This window comes from Cryptomeria japonica, chromosome 7 (genome assembly GCF_030272615.1).
Source record: "Cryptomeria japonica chromosome 7, Sugi_1.0, whole genome shotgun sequence".
Lineage (NCBI taxonomy): Eukaryota > Viridiplantae > Streptophyta > Pinopsida > Cupressales > Cupressaceae > Cryptomeria > Cryptomeria japonica.
Window position 1 is genome coordinate 579,865,151 of NC_081411.1, and position 6,000 is coordinate 579,871,150.

Here is a 6,000-nt window from a genome sequence, read left to right on the forward strand (position 1 = left end):
TAATTTGGTTGCAAGTGGGGAATTTAAATAAATTAGATTTATTTATTTGGGGTGAACTATTTAATTAAAAGTAGAGAGAAGGGATTTAATTAAATAAAATGATTTATTCAATTAAATGATATAAAAGGCTTAAGTGAATTTAAATAAATAAATTGAATAATATTTTTAATTTAAATAGAGGAATGTGGATGATTTAATTAAATTAGATTTAACTAAATAGAGGAATGAGAATAAAATGAACATTAAATATTCACTTAGGAATATGGTCATTTTTATACATCTACATTTTGCCCCTCTTTGAAGTGACGTGTGTGCACATGTTGATTCAAAGAAAATTGATGTGTTGTCAAAATTTGATCAATGATCAGTGTGATGTCGTATATCGAGATGTTCATGTCATGCCCCAGATTTGATAAATGATATTGATAATGCCCCCTCGAGAGATGAATCAAAAATTTGAAAATTTGATTTGATTTGATAAATTTCATGGCATTTTAAATTTTGTCCATGTTGAATGCATTAATTTGATTCATCTCTCGATAATGATGTTTGTTAGGGTTAGAAGTGAGACCATGAGCAATTTACATGGTCCACCACGTAACCCTAATTTCTGTTTACCCTATAAAAAGGTAAAAAGTGATTTCTTTTGTATCATTTGTGCTTGTTGACTTTGGAGAAAGTGACATTTGGAGAGAAGATAAAATATCGGTTCCCCATGCTTCTTATTGATTTGAGCACGTTCGGAGGTATCAGAGGCCCACCACGTATGGACCATCGGTAAGTCATCAATTTTTGCCCCTTTTTACTTTTCGTTTTGTCATTTTTAGTCATGTTTTTTAATTTTTCACGTGGATTTCAATGGTTTAGCGCATAGGGTCTGTCCCCTAGTGCATATGATAAGAAGGGTAGCGCGTCAATTTTTAGATAATAGGGTAGCATCTAGGTTGGGCCAGGTAGTGCATAGGTAGGTTAGGATAGTGCATCAAGCTCTTCTAGCACAGCAAGTTAATAGCCTAGCGAGCAGGGGGTAAAGGGTAGCGCATAGGTAAGACCTAGCACATAGGGTCAACAAGGGTTTGCATGGGTAGGCTAGGCTAGCGCGTAGGTGTAACCTAGCACATCGGGGTAGGTTTGCAGCTCTGGGGTAGATTAGGATAGTGCATAGATTAATTTTAGCGCATAGGGTGATTTAGGTGGTGCAACGCTAGAACAGGGTAGCGCGTAGGTTTAGCTTAGCACTTAGGGTGAATTTGGTAGCGCATGGCGGATTTCGAGTAGCGCATAGCTATCAGCTTAGCACGTGGATAAAAAATTTTAGCGCATGGGTGGAAAATGTTGAGGAAAATAGGATTTTGAGATGAATGAAGATAGTTGGGGGTAAGTAGGTGTTTTCTAGTTTTTCCGGGATGGGTGCGATAGTCAGTCTGCGTGCCTGCTATGTGTTGGTTTGGTAAATTGTCCGATATGAGTTCGGATTTTGGATTTTGGATAGATAACTTCATTTGATTTTCAATGTTTCAAGTTGATCTTGATGTGATGTTGATATGGATTTGATTTGATATAAACTTGATTTGGTATGCATTGTTTCAAGTTGATATGAATGGGAAACTTGAGTTGTTTTTCAAGTTGATATGGTTGTGAAACTTGAGTTGTTTTTCAAGCTGATATGGATGTGAAACTTGAGTTGTTTTTCAAGCTAATATGGATGTGAAATGTGAGTTGTTTTTCAAGCTGATATGGTTGTGAAACTTGAGTTGTTTTTCAAGCTGATATGGGTATGATAGATAACTTGATTTGATCTGCAGTGTTTCAAGTTGAAATGATTTGATATTGATATGGATTGATATGATGTGGAACTTGATTAGATTTTCAATGTTTCAAGTTGATATGAATTTGATTTTGATATGAATTGATATGATGTGGACTTGATTAGATTTTCAATGTTTCAGGTGGATTTGATTTTTGATATGAATTTTGATTTGATGAGGAAACTGATATTGGACATGTTTTGTTTGCGACGGGAGTGTCTTGGGGTTGTGCAGTTGTGAGAGTGATTTCTGAGACCATGGTCTTTGATACCACAACTGACATAGGCAGACTGGGATATTATTGAGAGATGTGGACTATCCTCTTTGTTAGAGATGCCCCAGTATATCATTAACCGGTGTTTGTTGACAAATTTGGCCAAGAGGTGGCATAGTGACACCAACACCTTTCATTTGTCGATAGGTGAGATTACAGTGACACCAGAGGATTGCTACCAGATTTTGCAGATTCTTGCGATAGGTGTTCTTTTTCCATATGAGAAGACTGAGGAGGGTAGCACAAAGGCTCTTAGCCAGATATTATAGGATGATATGGTTTGCAGATATGAGATCCCCTGGCAGGAGTTCATTGATTTTGACTATGCTCCTCTACCATCAGTGCTGGTAGGATTTATAGGTGGTTTCTTATGTCCTAATCGTAGGTCAAAGGGACTGGTAGTGGGATGGGGATTGGTCTTGGAGGACATGATGACATAGGGTCGCCGATTTGCATGGGGGTCTGCTATATTGGCCCACTTATACAAGGACCTGCATTAGGTGGTGTACTTGGGATATGGGAGTCTATTAGCTGGATTACGTTGCTACATGTGTGGGCGTGGGAGCATATTCCTATAGCGAGGCCACTTATAGACAAAGATAGGCCTGTTGGGTGTGCTTATGCCTATGGATACAGTTTGTTGGTATTTTGATGATGTTTTGATTGTCATTGATGGACACACACTTACATGATGTATGAGTTATGCTAAACTGGTAGTTGTTCCAACTGGTATTCTATGTCATTGAATGTGTAGTCTTTATACTATCGATATTTTGTAGAAGATGGTTTACTGGTAATAGATTTACTCAAGACCCCAAGCGGTATGAAGACCCCAAGCGGTACGAGGATCTCAAGCGGAATGAAGGACCCGAGCGGTAGTCAATTTTTTGTCGAAACACTATGATCTTCCAGTCTTCATTTTTGACAACTGGTAATCAGTATATTGTATTAACCGATACATATTTGTGATGAGTTACCAACTGGTTTTAATGTAATGTGTGATGAGTTATCATCCACCGATACTTTGGTGGTGTTTTTGTGTCGTGTTACCAAATGTGTCTAGATGCACTATACCTAGGAACTTGTAGTCTAATCTTATTGGACCAACATGAAATTAGATTCCTTTATAAGGACATCATGTTTAGGTTTTGTAGGTGACACAGAAAACGGGAAGGTTATTATGTGCGATCATTGAAGAGAAGGTTAGGTCTATGTGAAGAGATAGAGTGTGCAGATATAGAAGACTGAAGTAATGCTGAAATGCATTAACAAGGATCTGTCAAGGATCTAATTAAGCATACTGTGCTATTATCTAGATCATTCACTTGTTGATTACTCACATCTTCGACAAGTCTAAAGCCCTTAACCAGGTAGGTTCAGCAAAGCCTTTGTAAATCCTCTAACAAGGTGGTTCACAACTGTGGATCTTAAATCCTCTAACGCGTAGTCTTTAATAGGACTTATCTCCTAACAGGATTTGTTTTAGTGAAGAACATTGTATGACCTTAACCGGTCTGGTTTAAAATGATATGTTCTGGTGAAGAACATTGTATGCTCTTGTGGGTGAATGCTTTGTTTTCTCTTTGGTTTGCATTTATCTTAATTGGTTTATTAGTAAATTTGTTGCACCGATTATCTGCTAAACTATTTAAGAGTTTTCTTACATTATTTTTTGGCATACTAATTCAGCCCCCCCCCCCTCTTAGTATTCATCAATTGGTATCAGAGCCAACCTTTCTATAAGTCTAACCACTTGGAAGGAGATATGGGGGAATACAGTGTAAGGGAACTTACTCATCATCTCACTCAGACTGAGAGAGCCTATGATGAACTCAAAGTCGAGTATAAATCCTCTTTGGCCAAGAGAAGAGAGCATGCTAAGAAATTGATGGAACTTACTGAAAATAGCTCTTCTGATGAAGCAGACATGGATGCCCTAGTTGAAGAAGTTGAAAAATTGAATGAATCTAAAGCCAACCTAAGAAGGGAGTTGGAAGGAATGACTATCAGAATGAGTCAGGAGATTGAGAACAAAAGGAAAGTTGAAGATCTGGTAAAAGAAAAAGATCATGATCTCCAAACTGAAACAAGAAATCAGTACCCTTACCGCTCATCTCCAAGAGAGTAAAGTGGAAAAAGAAGAAATGAAAGGTAAAGTAAACATGGCTATTTCTAAGAATGCAACCTTGATGGAATCTAATGCTGCTATTTCCAAAAAACTTAATGAGTCAAAGGAGATACTTGCGAAATTCAATCAGAGTACTACTAAGCTAGAGCAAAAGCTAGAATCGGCAAAGCCAACAAAGAATACCACTGGACTTGGTTTCTCTAGGTATGAGGAGGGTGAGACCTCTGGAACAAAAGATGAAGCATCAAAGGCAACCGACATCCAAGGGTAAAGGTAAGAAAAAATTTAAACCCGTTTTCTTTAATTGTCTCAAAGAGGGACATACTGCCAATGTGTGTAGAAGCAAGGCCTACAACAATTTTCCTTATTTTCAGAACAATGTACCTAGATCCAATAGATTCAATGGAAAATATTATGCATGCAAAAAGTTTGGGCATAGAGAATTTGAATGCAGGTTGATTTTGCACAACACTATGAGATATCCTCCAAGGAGTCAAAGAGTTATCCCAGAACTTTCTGTGAACCAGAATCCCGACCGATACAATACCTATGACCATCGCTCAGTCGGTTATCAAGCGACAACTAGTTGGAGAGAAAATTGTTTGATCTATCGTGGTAGAGGACACACTGCTGCAACATGCAGAAGGCAGAATGTAAGTATTAATGACAGACCATGGAGAATACCTAGAATGGTATGCTATCATTGCAACAAACCGGGACACTGCCAGAACTTGCAGACTAAGAAAGAACCTATCGGTGATATACTGATCACTCCAGAAGGGAAGATTGATGTTGAAACCATTCAAGCATAAATGAATAAAACTTGAAAAAAGAAATCAGAAGAAGTCACGAGATGAACCTGTTTCTACACCTAGTGTGGAAGTCTCTGAGCTGGCAAACCGAGCTTCAGAAAAGATTAGGGGGAACAAATCAGTGAAATATTTTGAACCCTCAAATTATATCGGTAAAGATCTTTATCAGTATATGTTACCTATCAATCGACAGAAGATCTGAAGTGGTAAAAGGCAAAATTAGGGTTTGTACCCTAGCGGTGATGCATTTATTATGGTAGCTGAGAGTTTGTTTAAAAGGGATTTTTGTCATCATTTTTACTTATCTATTTTCAGAAGAAGAATTTTCAGGAGCAAAGCAACCAGAATGATTTGTTTAGCATTTGAATAAATCTTATGTGAAATCTTGCAATCATTTTCAAGCAATCAGTGAAGAACACTAAGCAGTGAACGAGCGACCGAAGTGGTGTATTGTGCATGATATTGGCAAAAACTAAATTTCAGATTGTGAAGGTATTTTTCAACATTCATTCTTATCATTTGTTTATGGCTTTTGCATCGCACTCTAGTTCTAGTGCACCCGTAGATACACCTGAGTTTCTTCAGAAGAAATGAGATACAATGTCGTATCTCAAATTCTCGTCAGAGTTATTATCGAGGGAGATATTTCAAGGGAGATATTTCAGGGTATGTAGACTATAAGTTGGAAGACCTAGGATCCCTAATAATTCACTCCCAGCTAAGTTTGTTCTGTGGAGATGACAAGAAGATTAAACTGGAGTATAGCATCCTTGAGAAGATGAAACTGCACAATGTGGTATACTTTTTAGAAGAATTTTCAGAAGAACATATTCGCATTATCCTCAACAGAGTGCATGGTGACAAGATGTACCTCGAGCTGACCCATGACATCACACCAGAAGTGATTCATGCCATCACTAGATTTTGCAATGTTGGAGAAGTACCAGTTCTATGGAAGGTCACCAAAACTAAAATGAC